The 17425-nt window shown below is 39.8% G+C and overlaps 1 pseudogene; it reads left to right on the forward strand.

The window, feature by feature from the left end:
• The first annotated feature begins 2688 nt into the window (after window positions 1-2688).
• Window positions 2689-16188, forward strand: LOC140532169 (intraflagellar transport protein 52 homolog pseudogene; annotated as a pseudogene).
• Window positions 16189-17425: the final 1237 nt, after the last annotated feature.

Raw genomic sequence — 17425 nt, forward strand, 5'->3', positions numbered from 1 at the left:
ATGTGACCAAAAGTTAGCCTGAATCCAGTCATATCTCCTAGATTAATAATATTTAAAGTAGCAGATAAAATTCTAGCCTGATACCCCCTCTCTGAGGAGAACAGAGTGGTAACCTCTGGCCCCAACTTCCTGTTTCCCCTTCTGGCAGGAATGAAAGTCTCCCTTGGAGAAGGAATGAAGCTGTAATTATATCTATCTGCTACCTTAAATATCACTAGTCTGGGAGATGTGATTTTCAGGTTCAAGACAACTTCTGATTGCTATTTCATTATTGAGGGGAACAGGATCCAAAGCCAGACTTGACCCCTTTCTCACCACCCCTATCTTTTCACTTGTCTCTTTTTGCTATTAGGACACACTTTGTTTCCAGAGTTAAGCCCCAGCAAGTAAACTGTGCCCTGAGCTTGGCATAACAACCACCCTTTGCTCTCACCCCCAGGTAAACTTAGTCACAGCAAAATCCCAAATTGTTTCATATCAGCATCAGGTGGTCCCAAAACTTGGACAAGCACTTGTAGTACCTGTTTTCCAGTCATGAAGTACTGCTATGAATCAAACTTGTCTCACTGATGCTGTTACCTGCCACTATCAAGGCTACAGCTCACTGTGTAGCCATTGGCATAAGTATTGAGATTTGTCCACCCTAAAACAGGTCTTCTACTAGTGGGGCTTCTGGCACTTATATATCTAGTTTCCTTCCTCCAACAGAATAAAGAAAACTCTTTGCTTATAAACCCTGTTAGCTCTTTGACTTTATTTTGTTTTGTTTTATTTTTAGAGTTAACGGTGGTTTTGATGATCTGTGTGACCTTTCTGGATTTTTTTTGAGTTAACAGAAGTTTCAGAGGTGCTGTGGCTATTTGGTCATTGGTCAGGGTTCACAATAGACACTGGCCAGGATAGTGGAGTAGAAGGAAGATAGTAGGAGGATGCAGCCTATCTCTCCCAACTAGTACTTCAACAAAAATTTTAGATGAGCATCCAACTGAAGGTAATCTCAGTCCCAAAGATGTATGTATGAGACTCTCTCGTCACTGGTGAAGACAAATGGCCTACATAAGGGACAGGGCACAGTTAGCATGAGTTGGGAGAGAGGAGAGCTTTTCAGTCACCTTTCAGTTTTCTTTGAGTTTCTGAGGCTCTTCAGACTTCAGGTACTTGTGGCATCTATAAATAATAAAAAAGATGGAAGATGCCAACCTCATTTCATGTGGGAAGAAGCGAAAATGAGAAGAGCTATCAGTCTCTATATGTCCCTATTCCCAGCTTTCTACTCTAGAAACCTAGGGGAACTTCCTCTTGGATGAAATCAAGGACTCTTTTTTTTGTTTGATCTAATTTATTTACCTTGCTCCCAAAGGCAGGTTTCCTTCACTCTCCATTGGCTGATATATATTCTCCTGTGTGTGCTTTCTCTGACTTCGATTTTTCTATAAATGTTGATAAATGGGTTTCTTGGCTTAAGTCATTGTGGAATTGGTATTTGATGAGAATGGGGTCAAGCCTTGCTTTGGGTCCTGTTTCCCTCAATAATGAAACAGAAATCAGAAGTTGTCTTGAACCAGAAAATCACATCTCCCAGACTAGTGATATTTAAGGTAGCAGACAGATATAATTACAGCTTCATTCCTTCTTCAAGGGAGATTTTCATTCCTGCCAGGAGGGGAAGCAAGAAGTTGGGGCCAGAGGTTACCACTCTGCTGTCCTCAGAGAGGGCGTACCAGGCTAGAATTTTATCTGCTACCTTAAATATTATTAATCTAGGATATATGATTGGGTTTAGACTAATTTCTTATCACATTGTCATTATAGGGGGAAAGGGGATCCCAAGGTCTAGAGCTAAGACTTGATCTTGCTCTCTCTGAGAAAAGCAGAGTGGTGTTTTCTGGTCCCAACTTTCTGCCTCCCCTCTTGGCAAAAATGAAAGCATCCCTTGGAGAAAGGGGAGAAGAAGCTTAAGGATGTCTATTCTGCCTCCCTTCAAGCCACACAATGACATTCCCATGCTACTTGTAAGAGACAACCCTCACCACATATGTAGTGTTCAGAAATCTAAGAATAAACCATCTTTCCAGCAAAAGATCACACATTTGATCCATAGGCTAGTGACTAGGGCAGGAACTGTGGAACAGACATGTGTCAGATCACAGAGTCCAGACCTCTGGAGCACAACTGATCCCAGAGAGAGGATTGGGGTTGGTCAGCTGATCACCCTCAGCTTCTGGGGACAGGAATCCCAGTGCTGCTATACTAACCCTGGAGAGGGAAATTTGGATTCAACTCCTGGGCAAAGAACAGGGTCCTTTGCACAATTTTGCTGATGCTGGGGCAGTGAAGTAGTTGATCTAAAACTAAGTTTCTGAGTGTATAGACTGTGAACTGTCTCTTTAACCTAGGAGAGGGATTCTCAGAGTCAGACCCAGGGAGAAAAATGGGGCTGCACCTCTGTCTGATGTCAGGCAGCAGAACACACATACGCAGGATAATCTTGTCAGAAGTGTGCAGAACCTAATTCCCCAATCTGGGAAATAAAGTTGAAAGAAAAGGGAAGAAAAAATAAAGAACTATGATAGGAGGTGGAGCCAAGGTGGCACGTGGTAAGAAGCTCCCCCTTCACAAAAGTCCTTCAAACAGATGTAGAAAATGCACCAGACAACATACTGATGGGAAAATCCAGGAAAACTCACAATGAGCCATTTGTCCAGCCTAGCTCAGAGACAGAATCTAAAGACACCAGAGATGGAGTTCGGTGTGCTCATTCTGTGTGGCATACTCCAGCAGCCAGGGAAAGGTTATGAACTGGAACAAGAGGAAATCCTAGATTCATATGGGGCACCCCCAGATTCATACAGGGTCCCTGAGACTGAAATAGGTGTGAGCATTGTCACCCACTGAGTCTGGTTCACAGTTTCAGAGTGGACAAAGAAGGAGACCTGCTCAAGGAGTGACATTCCTGGGCAGGGAGCCCCATGCCAGTAAACTGAAAATGGAGGAAATTCAGAAGCCAGTAACAGCCACGTGGCTCAGACCTCCATACCAGAGCACAATCCCATTTCCAGCATCTAGCCCAGCCTGCAGAGGAATAACCAGGGCAGGAATCTCAGAGCAGCAGAGCTTTCCAGCTGGCTAACTGGAGTCAAATACAGCGGCAGTCTACTCTTGGAGAGACTCAAACCCAAGTCAGGAACTCAGACTTTGCCCTGAATCAAACCACTTTAGGAGCACTGAAAGCTTGCATATCCACCAGTCTAAATTGTCTCTGAGATTCTGGAATATCAAAACACTTAGTAATCCCAGGAAAGCAACAGAGACCAGCACAGACCTTCCCTTCATAAGTACACAGAGCCAAGACTTAACATCAAGTCTGAAGTCAGGAAGAAGAGTAAACCAAAAAGACACTTGTCATAAAGAGTTATCATGACAGGGAAGCTTAAGACACAAACTCAAAACAGGATGACCTCAAAACATCTACAAGCAAATCCTCAGAGAAAAACACACTTGACTTTTTCTAAGAGTGGGCCAGGTGTCAACTATAACTTCTTGAAGAGATGAAGAGTTTTTTAAATTTGAAAAATGTTTTTATAAATGAAATAAGAACATTTGAGGAAAAACTTGTGAAACAATTTTCCAGCCCAAGATAACTTAGGAGATCAGCTGGAAAGGTCTGTCTCCCTGGGGTGGTGATTTGGGTCGCTAGAGTGAAGTACAGGCAGCACAGGCCATGCCAATGGGTCAGCTGCATTGGTAGCAGTAGAGCTCTCAGCGCACTGACAGTGGAGGTGTCAAACAACTGGTCAGAAGTAGATTGCAGGGGACCCCTTTGCCAGGACTGGATTTAGGACCCAGGTCCCAGACTCAGGGCCAAAAAGATCATTGTACTTGCGGCGATGATGAGGTTATGAGGCCTGGACCCCTGAAAGAAAAAGATTATATCTTGAGACCTGGACCCCTAAAAGCCACAGGAGTTTCTCGCACTGGCATTTCATTTCAGGCTTCTGGTCTATCCCAGTCTACCTAGATACTCAATAATCCTCTCTTTTTCTGTGACTCTGACCACTTTACTCCTTTCCTTGCCTACATCTGGCCCATCCCAGGCTATTTATCACTCCTTAATCCTATCTAATTCTTCTCACAGTCTTTTCTTGTATGTCAGGACCAACTTTACCCCCATTAAAGTGTGCAGATTCTTAGAATCTTGCCAGATCCTACTGAAGTCATGACACTGCAGATTTACTAGGAATCTTGCCCATCTAACAGGTGTTATAATAAAACCTTGCAACTCTGACTGATAGAAGGCTTGAGTGGTCAAATCCTTTGGAGGGAGACCCCCTGTACCCTTACATTTCGGGGTTCCCAGCACCTCAAACTGCAACAGCCACAGCCAAGCGGGAGTCAATGGTTCCAAGAAGGATAAGAGTACCAGTGATCACTCCTGGGGAACAGGGATCCCGGTCTCATTCTAAGACAGAGAAGACAATTACAGCTGCAGGAGAGTGGGGACCTGGTCACAGATACAACGCCAGGAGAAATGTTAGATCTAGTGGCTCTAGGGGAAGGAGGCTTCTTCCTGGGTTCCTCCTTAATTTTGGAAGAAGACCAGTGACACTTACAGGGGTGATGTCTTGACTTCATGTCTTGATTTAAATGAGGCAAAGTGGTAAAAAGTCCTCAGCTACGCTCTCAGAAAGTTGTCATTGAATTTCAGTGGCAAGACAAGTCCGGAGAACTAGAAATGGCCCAGGATATAGTAGATGACCTCGGTGTCTTAGATGTCTGACCAAGCTCGAAATGCTACACAGTGCCTGCTTCAGCTTCCTCATGGCTGTTGGAACAAATTTTTCTCATCTGCCTTTCCATAGGTTGGGGGAAAGGGACAGTCTTCACATGTATTTTTTTTTATTGATGAGGAGTATTTCTGTAATCATTTTTCAGAAAACAAAACCCTTAAATATCACTTATAGGTCCTTTTGAGACCTGAGATTTCATGACTTTGGAAGCAGGATTATAAGTAGAATGGTGCAGCAAGCCATCCTGGCAGAGAAATCTGAGAAACCAGGGGTGCCCAGGGGAGTTTTGGAATTAGAGGAATTTAGCTAAGCTATCATCAACCTGAATTCAAGAGAAAAACAGCCAATATGGGAAAACTGAGGTCTTTAACTGGGGAAAGTAAGTTGCAACTCAGGAGGCCACAGAGCAAGTACCTGGGGTAGGTGAAGAGTGGGCTGGGAATGGGGTTTATTTATATAGGGTACTAAGGCAGAGGGAATGGCCAAGCTGTAGGTGGGAGATTTACAAAATAATCAGAGGCTGCAAATGATAAGGACTTGTTAGCTCCAGGCAATTCATTGACTGGGGAAACAGAGACAAGGTCATCTTCAATCAACTCCTCAACTGTGTTTATTATTTCCCCCTCTGGGTCAAGAGGAACTCTGTCATTTCTTTGATAACCAAAAGAAAAACCTAGGGATTCAGTGTTTTGCTGGACCATGTTGGGTTGAGGGCTTTGTCCAGAAGACTGAGAATAACCAGGCCTTTAACATTTGTTTAGTATCCTTTCTTTATCTTTTCTTAGAGCCTGAGCTCATCCTAGTGGACACATTCATGATTAGAAATCAAGGAAATAAATTATGTTCTGGAATTCTACATAGTGAATATGCAATCTTGAAGTATGTTAACTTACAGAATGAATCTCTAAAAAGCATTTCTGTCTGTTGCCAACTTTGAAGGGGAATTTGCTCATGGGAACAGACAGTATGCAAAGAATAACAAGAGGGCTAAACTCTGTAGCTGGTACTAGGACATGGGCTGCAAGAGACTTAAAAATAATGGAAGCAGGGACAAGGTACACAGGATACTTAGACCATGTCCAGTGTCTTGGGAAAATGGCCTACCCCTGCTGTCCTTCTGCTTCTTTTTCCAGGTCAGACAGAGTTTGATTTAACAGTAGTGAGCTGGACTGTCCCTTTGGGAGTTGGAGCCCTCTTTAAGAGAGACAGATATATCCAACTGCTAACTCCTTTCAATTTAGATGCAAAAAAATTGGTCAGAAGGACCTGGCAGGGTCTCTTCCACCTGGGCTGCAGGGAATCTTTGCACAGGTACTTTTTCCAACAGACCCAGTTTCTGGATCCTAACTGTAAAGTAGACTGATGCAGGATTGAGTCCCTAGAAAATGACAGAGAAACCAAATGGTGAAGGTATCAAAGGGTTTGAGAGAGTTCTCTGTAGTGGGGTGGAAGGGAAGCCTGGATGGTGAGGAAGTCTCCAGGGGGCAAAAGGGGAAGCCTTAGATGTCATGATTTCAAAGGGTGAAAGAGAAAACACACCAAAGGGGTCACCCTAAGGTTCAGAAGTACTAGGGGAAGGGCTTTGGGCTACAGTAGACCCAAATCATCCACAAATTTGGCAAGCTGAGTCTTAATAATCCCAGTGATATTCTCTACCAGATACAAGTGATGGGGTTCAGACTCTGGGAACCTCCTTGAACTCCCCTGAAATATTCCCACTTGATCTAGCCTTTCATAAATCTGTTGCTTTAACCTAGCCTGGCCTTTCATTGTCTGTTAGCTCTGGATGGCTCCACCTGCTTCCCACCCAAGCCCTCCTTATCTCCTGATTGCCTCCAGCTATTTTGAACCCTTGATCCTGGATTGTCTGGACTACCAGTCACTTCCATCAAAAGCCTCCCTGGACTTGATCTATATTCCAGGCTGACTTCCCTGATCAAGACCATCCCTGGGACCCACTGCTTGCCAACACCTGGATTCTTCCCTCAGTCTTTTTCTGTACTTAAGTACCATCAAATCCAGCTCAGACTCAGTCTAGCTGAGATCCTATCTAGCCCACTTGTTAATACAAGCATTACAAACAGTTAGACTCCTTAAAAGTCAACCCAGCATGGTGGATCTTCAATAAACTTTATTTTTCTTTAACTCTAAGAAGGCTTGTTTCTAATTCATTAGAACAAGACCCAGCATGTTGATATTTTGGGTTCCCTAGCACCCCAAACCTCAACACAAGGATTGGGTGTGGTAAGCTCAGCATACATGCTGAAATACCAGCCAAGCAGCCAACCACTGGAAGACAACTGAACCAGTGAAATGGGTTCCTCTGTCACTATGGATTTCTTTAGGAATTCCTCAGGTGGGGAAGAATCTTTCTAATAAACCCTTGGTTACTGCCCTTACAGTGGCTTGCCTGCAGGGAAAAACCTCCATCCACCATGAAAAAACAAATAGATCATGATTAGTACAAACTTATAAACAGATGAGGGCAGGAGCTGAATAAAATTAAATTGCCAGACTTGACAGGGGGCCTCTGGAAGAGAGAATTTCCTAGAGGGAGGCCGCAGGAGCTTGCTAACATTATATTTGGGGCAGATTTCACACTGAAGGTAAGTATCATGTTCAGTTTGTTTCATCTTTCCCCAGTTTGTCAGGGCTCCAGTGACTGTGAGAAGTAGGAGAGGCTCTTGATGTAGCCTTGAGGTAGGACAGTCCAGGTATACCATAGGCCCTCCCAGGTAAAAACAAAAAGCAGCTGTCTATTCAATTTAAGGGGTACACTTGGACTGTCCTACCTCAAGGCTGCATTAAGAGCCTCGCCTACTTCTCACAGTCACTGGCAACACACAAATCTATTACAGTGAAAACAATGGAATCATGGGAGATAAGACTCGGGAGGATATAGGGATTAGGGACCCCAAGTGTTCTAGGGTTCATACAAGAGCTGAGGTCTTAGATGAGATGTCACCCACACAAGCTTACATATAAGAAAGATCAAAGAGTTACAAGGGCTGATGTGAGAAACTAGGAGGCCAGAAAATAAACAGTCATTCATGAAGGGCCTGAACCCCTCAGTCACCTCTTTAGAGAGGGGATACTGTGCGACCCTCTAAACAGAGGGATCCAACTGAACATGGATTGGAGGTGCACTAAGAAGCCTTCTAATATCTGAAGTTCTAGTTGCCCAGAGGGAAGGTGGAATCCCTTCAAGCGGTAGAAAGGACATGAGCATGTTGGGAAGAGAGAGAAAGAGCTGAATGTCATTTTGGCAGGCAACTCAATTGCGGCCCTCTATATCTAGAGAAAGTCACAGTCTAGCAGGTGGAGATAAGCAACTGACAAAAGAAGGAAGGAATGGGTTCTAGACAAATCTCCAAGAATAAAGGAGAGGGGGGAAAAACAGAAAGGATACACATGGATAGTGATGCCTTCCTAGAACTCTGAGGGTGGGGGTCAGGAGAAACAGTGGGGTTTAAAACAGACATCATGATGTCAGTATCTATGAAGAATCCTTTCAATGAGATGAGAGGCCACCACAATGTAACTGACCCCCACTGTAGACATGGACAGTATCAGAAAAATCCCCTTTATGACCTCAGAGCCCCATTAATCTGAGGCAAACCATTTGGTCTTTTTTTCTAGGGTCTTCCACAAGAAAAAGAGGGAGGCAGTACTTTCAGTAACTTATGCTATAACTGGTGGCAATCTCTCTGCCAGTGGCCTGATTTTTTGTGATAGAAAGATGAGACAAGCTGCACATGATGCTTTATCTTCAGCGTGAAATCTGCCCCGAATACAATGTCACCAATGCCATCCTGAGGGCTTGGTATCCAGAGGAGGGAGGTCTAAAAACAGAGGAAGTGGAGATCCACTGCCTTATCTGTTATAACAGCAGGTTCAGGATCTGATTCTTTTTCTTATTTTTTCTTTGATGTCTTGATCTTTTTCTTCTGCTAGAGTTTGTTGGTACTTACTAGCTAAATAAACCAGATCAGAAGTAGGAGTCAAATTTCAGTCTAATTTTCCTCTCTTGATAAGGTCCACAAGGGGCTTGTTCGGTCCAGCCACATAGAAAGAGGTAAAGGTATCTAGACTATCAGGAGAGAAAACAGAGTCAGCTTGAAAGGTACAGAAGAATCTGTTATAAAAATCAAAAACTGACTGTCCTCTGTTTTGGGTGCAGGACTGAATTTTCTACAATCAACAGGCTTAGGGAAAACCTTAGGAATTGCTTCTAAATAAGGCCTCCCTAATTTTTTGGGTTTCCCAGAGGTGTGCATCAGACCCCATTTTCTCATTTACTATATAACTTATATGCTCATGGGAATTGTCACAAAAAACTGTATCAAACCAGTGGATAGCATCTCCAGGGCCTAAGGGGATCTGTGGGAGCTGGAAAAAAATCAGAGAGTCCAGGTTGGTAGGTGGAGAGCATACACATAGGATCTGCTTTGTGAATTATCAGTCATTCATGTTTATTCAGGGTTACTCTAGAGAAGTTGAAATATTTGGAAATTGATTTCCAGTCCTCCATTTAAGGGCAAGGAGGTAGGTGGTACCTTTGAAGCATTAGTGAACAAAAATGATGCTCATACAGCAGCAGAGATTTGATTTCACCTGTGCTACAGAAGAATGTTTCCTGTATTGCCTCCTAAATGTCCGTGAAAGTCAAGCTTCCCCAGCTCAAAAAGTAAAGTGACTTCAGAGAGATTACCTCACGTTAGAGCCATTTCACCAATATGTTATATGATTGGGTCCTCTGAAAGGCACAGAGAAGCCTCCCCTGGAGATAGATTGTAATTTGTGCATAATTGTTACAGATAGAAAAATTCATCCTGATCCAGGAACATTTTTAGGGAAGATCTCTACTCTCTCTCAGGAATATTCTATAGAAGACTAGGTCAGAAATGAAACAGGACAGACAAGTCTCCGCCAGTAACAAAATGACTACCTAATGGAAAGTCCTACTTTTGAGAACTTGCAGGGATATATAAACTTAATCTACTCTCTGGCCTTGGACGAAAAGTGGCACTAATTGAGTTTGGAAAAAACAAAAATAAAAATAAACATTAGTTTTGCCATCCTATTTTGTGTCATGGGTGGACCACTATTTATCTAGATTAATAGCAAGAAGGCTGGTACTCCCTGATGACTTGGACATGACTAAAGAGCTACAGAACTATGAAGCTGGCCTGACCTAAAAGATTGGCATAGTACCAAAATAACCATACTTATGTCAAACTAAGAGATTGTGTGAAAACCTTTGAGTATATAGATGATAAGTCAAGAAATTTTTCCTTCAACTCCAACCACTTCAGAGATACTTACCTGTATTATGGTATCCATAATGCCAGAGGTCTAAGCAGGAGAACAGTTCTTTGGGTGCTGACTGCTAAAGCTAGTAAACCAGCTCTCTCACTACTTATCCAGAACAACCCTGATAGTGAAGTTCAGAGAGAGTCAGGAATAGACCTGGGAGGAGACTAAAGGTAGGCCAGCCTGGACCCTTCCACAAAATGGAAGCTTCAAGGGGAATTCACCAGTGGGAAAAGGGGAGCCTTGAAGAGGGGTGTCCCCTGGTGAGTGGGTAAAAGGGATAATAGGCTGTTACAGACTGAGGAGGCCTCAGGTACTGAGGGTAGTTCCACAATGAACCAGCAAATAGAAAGAAAGTCATATGTTGATGGTAACTGACCACTTCACAAGGTATGCAGGTATACCCAGCAAGGAATCAGAAAGCTTCTAGAGTGGCTAAAATATAGTGGGAAAAGTATTTTTCAGTATATAGACTTATTGTCAGGTTCCATTGGACCAAGGCTGAAATATTGCTTTAAAAAGTGTTAGCTTTGACTGGCATCACTAAGTCTAAAACCTCCCACCCCCAAAGGGACCTATAATCTGAACATTTTGACCACAAGGTGAGGAACTTCAAGTATACTGAGACCAGAAAAATAAATCCCAATAGAGTCAATATGTCTTTTCTGGAACATGCTTAAAACTCTATGAGGAATGTCATTGGCTTTACTCACTACTTATTGATATTCAGGGATGAACCACTCCTATCTGTTGATTTATGTTTTGAAGTTTTTGAAGATGGAGAGACTGTGGAATCACACAATCAGTGCATCTCTCAGCTGAAAGAGAAAGTAAAGGAAGATTGTTTACCATGTAGCTACAACTTTAGCTCATAAGAATGCTGAAATAAGTAAATAATGGTATGATGCCTGAATCTGTTGTCAAGACCTTCAACAAGGTGAATTCTGCTGAGAAATCCTGGTGGTCATGGCACATGCAAGTAGATGGATGGAAAGCCAGTCAGTGATGAAAAAAAATGTTATCCACCTCCAGAGAGAGAGAGAGAGAGAGAGAGAGAGAGAGAGAGAGAGAGAGAAAGAGAAAGAGAGAGATCTGATAAACTGATTTAAAAAGATCTGATAAAAAAAGTATAATTTTCTCACTTTCTTTAAAAAGAAAGAATGCTACTCAGTGCTTAGTAGTGGAGAGAATGGAAAACTTATTTGTTTAGAAAATAGTCTCAGAGGAGACTTCCAGGGGCAGAACCAAGATAGCAGAGTAGAAGAAGCAGTCAGCCAACCTCTCCCAATATCTCCCTCCAAACAACTTTAAAATAATGCCTCAAAACAAAATCTGGAGTGGCAGAGTCAATAAAAGATCATGGTGAGACAGTCTTCCAGTGCAAAACAACCTAGGAGGTGGAAAGAGAGATTTGTGACTTGGAAGTGGAGGCCAACCCAGAGCCTACCTGGATGCAACACCAGTGGGGGACTAGGTAGTAATAACAGAAGTATCAGCAGTTTCAGTGCTCTAAGCAAGAGATGATAAGGTGAACTGGCAGATGGTCAGAAAGGGATTAAAGGGAACCCCTGTGTTAGCATTGGATGCAGGCCTTGAATGTATTTGGCAACTCCATTATCAACACCCACTTCTGGGTCATAGCTTGAAAGTAGAAAAGAGCACTTTCAGTTACAAGGGATCAGGGACCCAAAGGAACAGGGTCCTTGAAAGAAACCAGGAATCTGGGGAACAGTATAGACTGCAGTCCCCAAAGACAAAATAGCTGTCAGCAAAGCCTTAAAGGCAAAAAAAAATTGAATACAAGCCCAACAAAAATTTCTACAAGAGCTAAAAAAAAATGATTTTCAGAATCAAATAAGAGTGTCAGAGGAAAAATTGGGAAAGAAAATGAGAGCAAGGGAAGAAAATTATAAAAAGATAATTAACAAGTTTTTACATGTAATTGGGGAAAATTAAAATCTTATAAAAACATAAAGAAGGGGAAGACAACAGCTTGGTTAAAAAAAAAGGCACAAACGTACTGAAAAGATAATACCTTAAAAATAGAATTGGGCAAATGGAAAAAAGAGAATTATATAAAACTTCTCTGATGGAAAAACAGAATTGGCCAAATAGAAAAAGAGATACAAAAGTTTGCTGAAGGAAACACTTGCTTAAAAATTAGAAACAAGCAAGAGGAAGTTAAGGATTCCATGTTATATCAAGAAACAATAAAACAAAATCAAAAGAATGAAAGAAAAGAAAATGTAAAAATATCTAATTGGAAAATAACTAACCTGGAAAATTAAAGAATTACTAGAAATTACCTGAGAACCACAATCAAAGAAAGAGCCTTGACATCATATTTCAAAAAATTATCAAAGAAAAGTACCCTAATATTCTAGAATCAAAGGGTAAAATTGAAATTGAAAAAATCCACCAATTACCTCTTTAAAGAGATTCCAAAATTAAAACTCCCAAGAATGTTATAGCCAAACACCAGAGCTCCAAGCCAAGGGCAAAATACTGCAAGCAGTCAGAAAGAAACAATTCAGATATTGTGGAGTCACAGTCAGGATCCACAAGATTTAGTAGCTTCTATAATAAAGGATCAGAAGGTTTGGAATATGATATTCCAGAGGGCAAAGGAGTTAGAATTACAACAAAGAAGCATCTACCCAAGAAACCTGAGTATAATCTTCCAGGGGAAAAAATTGTATATTTAATAGAATAAAGGACCTTTCAAGCATTCATGATGGAAAGACCAGAGCTAAATATGAAAATCTGACTTTTTGTTGTTTCAAGAAACACACTTGAAACAGAGAGACATGCAAAATTAAAATAAGGGACTGGAACAGAATCTCTTATGCTTCAACTGAAGAAAAAAAGGCAGGGGTAACAAACATGATCTTAGACAAAGCAAAAGCAAAAATATACCTACTTAAAAGAGATAAGCAGAGAAACTACATATTGCTAAAAAGTACCATAGACAATTAGGTAAAAACAGTACTAAGTATATATGCACCATATGGCATAGCATTGAAATCCTGAAAGGAAAAGTTAAATAAATTTAGGAAGAAATAGACTGTAAAACTATGCGAGATAATAAGATCGGGGTGAAGCAAAGATGTTCATTATTACCACTCTTAATATTAAATTAAAAATGCTGGTTACAGTAATAAAAGAAGAAAAAGAAACTGGAAAAATAAAAGTAGACAATGAGGAAACAAAACAATCACTCTTGATTGCTGATGATATGATGTTCTACTTAGTGAGTCCTAGAGAATCAACTAAAAAACATTTTGAAACAACAACTTTAGTAGAGTTGCATGATTTAAAATAAACTCATATCATCAGCATTTCTACATATTACCAATAAAACCCAATAAGGAAAGATAGAAAGAGAAATTTCATTTAAAATTACTGCAGACAATAAAAATTGCCAGGGACTGTTTGAACACAATTACAACAATACTCTTGAAACAAATAATGACAAATCTCAACAACTGGAAAAATATTAATTACTCATGGGTTGTCTGAGCCAATATAATAAAAATAACAATTCTATCTAAATTAATGTGCTTATTAAGTTCCATACCAATTAAACTATCAAAAAGTTACTTTATAGATCTAGAAAAAAATAACAGAATTCCTCTGGAAGAATAAAAGGTCAAGAATACCAAGTGATTCAAAGATATCATGGGAAATAAAATGAATTACATGCAATTAAAACATTTCTATATAAACAATACCAAAGCACTAAAATTAGAAGGAAAATAGGAAATTGGGGGGATGATGGAATGTTACAAATTTCTAGTTCTATGATAAATTATAGACATAGTTCTATGTACTATGTGTTCCTGGGCAAATTAACCAATATGAGGCTCAATTTTTTCAACTGTAAAATGAGGGTAGCTTCAAGGTCCTTTCTAACTCTAAAATTCATAATCTTGCTCTACTTTACTAATTTATTACCAATGCTCCTTTCTTTTCATTGTCTTGGGTTTTATAGGAAAACAACCAAATTATTTGTAAATCAATTAATTTACACTCATTTCTTTTCTTTCTTTTTTTAATGTCTAGGATACAGAGCAAATACTCTATAAGCATTTGCTAAGAGAATGAATGGTATAGAAAAAAATAGCTGTTCAGAAAAATAGGTCAGTAAAGTTAGGGACATTAATTTATAATGACTTTCTATAAATTACATTCCTATTTTGAAGTTCATAACTGTGAGTGATGTTTTAAAATTATTTTTTATAGTATAATTATATTCTAGGAGTACCTTTTTCTCCAAATTTTTTACATTAAAGTTTAAAAACAAGTAATAAATAAAAGCAAATGTGCTCATGAAACAGATTTTGGTTTTTGATAGATCCAGGTATAGGTTTAAAATGAGACTGAATACTAAAATTCTCAATCCCATTCATTACTAGTTCTGAGAACTTAATTTTAAAAACTGGAAGATCTAACGTGAAAAGATTTTATTAATGGAAAAATTCAGTTATGCTTAATTTTTTTTTTTAAAAAAAACGATACTTTATACATGAGTAGTGTTGAATAAATATTTCTACATCTCAGAAATATTACAGGCCCATACTGAGAATCTTTATGGGGCAGGATTCCTCTTCTTCTGGGGAAGAAACAGAACAATTTGAGATTAGGTGTGCTACAGAATATCTAAAAAGCTAGAATTATCTAGCTAGATACTAGATACCAGATAAAATTTGCAATTTATTGGAAAGTATAAGAGACCATTTGAATCTATGAGGTTTCTGAGGGCATAAAAACCTGAAATCCATATTGAGAGTTCTTACAAAAGTAAGAATGTTACTATCACAGAGGAATCAACATCTAAATTTATTATGTGGACAGCCTTCTCTTAGTAGTGTTAGAAAAAAGATGATGTACTATGTGAGAAACAGTAGAATGACCAGATAGAGGACTATAAGGATGGTCTAAATTTGGAGTTCTTAATGTACTTTTTTCTTCTTCTTCTTCTTTTTTTTACATGTGTAATATACCTCTTTGGCAGTCTGGTGAAGCTTATCGACAACTTTCAGAATAATGTTTTCAATTAACAAGATAAAATACAAAGGAAACCAATTATGTTGAGATAGGGATGTAATTTTCTTTCCTAGACACGTACATGGACCCACTGAAATCTGTTCGCAGAGTCCTTGGGGGTGGGATGTGGCATATCTAGCTAAAATCACATAACAAATGCCATATCAGAGAAGAAATATTTGACTTTCGAAGTTGTTGGGCATGAGGGAGATTTGGTTCCTTTATGTCTCCTGCAACAATTTGAAGAAATCGCTGAAAGTAACAGCTAGATAGCAGAACTAGCAAGGTATTAATATGTTAATGCAATGCAAAGATGTGTCTAGACTGTGGTATCTCTTTAAGAAAAATAAGTTTTTTGATTGAATTAGTTGGGAAGATGGAAATTGACTGGGTCAAGATTGACCATTCCCACTCCCACTACCACCACAACCCCCATAGCCATTACAGATCTAAGCCCCTCAGGGTCAGAGTTCAGTTTGAGAGTTTAAGTCATTCAAGGCAGGGAACAACTTTATAAAGTATGATCCAGAGATTTCTGGTTATATCATGCTGCCAGACACCACTATGTTGTCAGAGCAACCTCGAGTGTGTCATCAGGAGGATGAGAAACCATGTAACTTCACAATTTTCTTACCAGCTAGATACCACTTCCTTATCTAAAGTCACCAAAGCTTATGAACAACTAAATATGAAACATGAGCCTCTCAGCTGGAGACTCCACTCCCTGTCATTCAAACAGTGGTCTCTCTCTTCCCCAGTCCCAGTTTCAGAGAATTACCAACACCTCCTCTGGAGATATTTGACTTGAATGAAACTTTCTCTTCAGAGAAACCATGGCTTGCTCAAATCACGAAAAAGTATACTGAAGAGAACGTGGAATTCTATGTCAGGAGGTGTGGTGACATTCTTGGAGTGACTATGAAAGGAACAAGACTCTAAACATGCTCTGGAGAACATGTTCTTCAAAGAGAAAGAGTTTAAGAAACTGAATCAGGAGCATGATGTTGACACAAGTGAAGCTACATTTTATAGCAATTATTAAGTACAGGATCTCTTACAAAGTCCAGAAGAAGGGGAGATACTAGAACAATTAACCTGCTGTCTGGTCTCTCACTGTAAACTCTTTTGAACTGTTTTTCCACATTTTTGTCAAAACTGCCTCTCCACTACGAGCCATGCACTTTTATAATAGGCATGAAGTTAAAGACTCTACATATCCTCTGTAATGACAAAGCAGGTGTATTATGGGGATTGGGAACTGTCAAGAACATTGTGTAGGATAAATGTCTCATATTCTTTTTTTTATCAGAGCTATACTTTTGTAATATGAGAAACATTCTTACATTAAAATGTTCTCTTTCAATCCCTCCAAAATAAAATAAAATTTCTGAAAAAGAAACTTTTAAATTGAAGCAGGGGCTCAAGAACCCAGCTTTCTTCACACGAAGCAGAGAGGACTCAAAAAAAAAAATTCAGACAACGAGGGTAGAAAACCAATATTTTTGTCTAGAATTGAGGAGGATTGCAGTTCAAACAAGGGAGAAGGGCAGCTGTAAGGTAAAAGTTCAACTGTAGATTCCTTTAGGACAAAGAGATAAACCACAGAGTTTAGAAACCCATTAGAAACGAGCCTGTACCATCAATCAAATTATATACATTTATGGAAAATGAATAGGTTGGTCATAAAGGTACGAGAACCATCCAGCATATAAATCGATTCAGCTTTAGACATCTGAACCAAGTGCTACTTCTCTTCCTGAATGTACTGAGCATTATAATATTGCTAGTAAAGTGAGTGCTCATGTAGACAACATAATGTTGCTTTGTGCTTTCTGCTGTGTATATACAACCTTACGGATTTATTATTATTTAACTATGTTTTAATTAGTATTGCTACCTGTTGCATTTTTCTCCTGCATGTACTGTTGTAATATGTAATTTATATTATTATCTCATCCTCTGATTTTACAGTTGAGGAAATGAAGCTTCACTGGAGTTACGTGACTTTCCCAAGTTCACACAAATATCTTCAGAGGTGAAATTTAGACCCAGGTCCTCTGATTCTAAAACCAGAGGTCTTTCCATTTTACCACATTGCATCCCAAAGAAGGCATTCCCTCCCTGTATCCTTAGGAGAGAATAGAATTTTGGGAAGTTCTAGTTCAACTTCCTTATGTGAGGAAACAGAATTTAGTTTATTCTACAAAGCTGTAATTATCACGGCTAGAGATAGACAAAGCACAGGGTTAGAAGACTAAGAAAGCTTCTTTCTTGAGAGA

Source organism: Notamacropus eugenii, chromosome 3 (genome assembly GCF_028372415.1).
Source record: "Notamacropus eugenii isolate mMacEug1 chromosome 3, mMacEug1.pri_v2, whole genome shotgun sequence".
NCBI lineage: Eukaryota > Metazoa > Chordata > Mammalia > Diprotodontia > Macropodidae > Notamacropus > Notamacropus eugenii.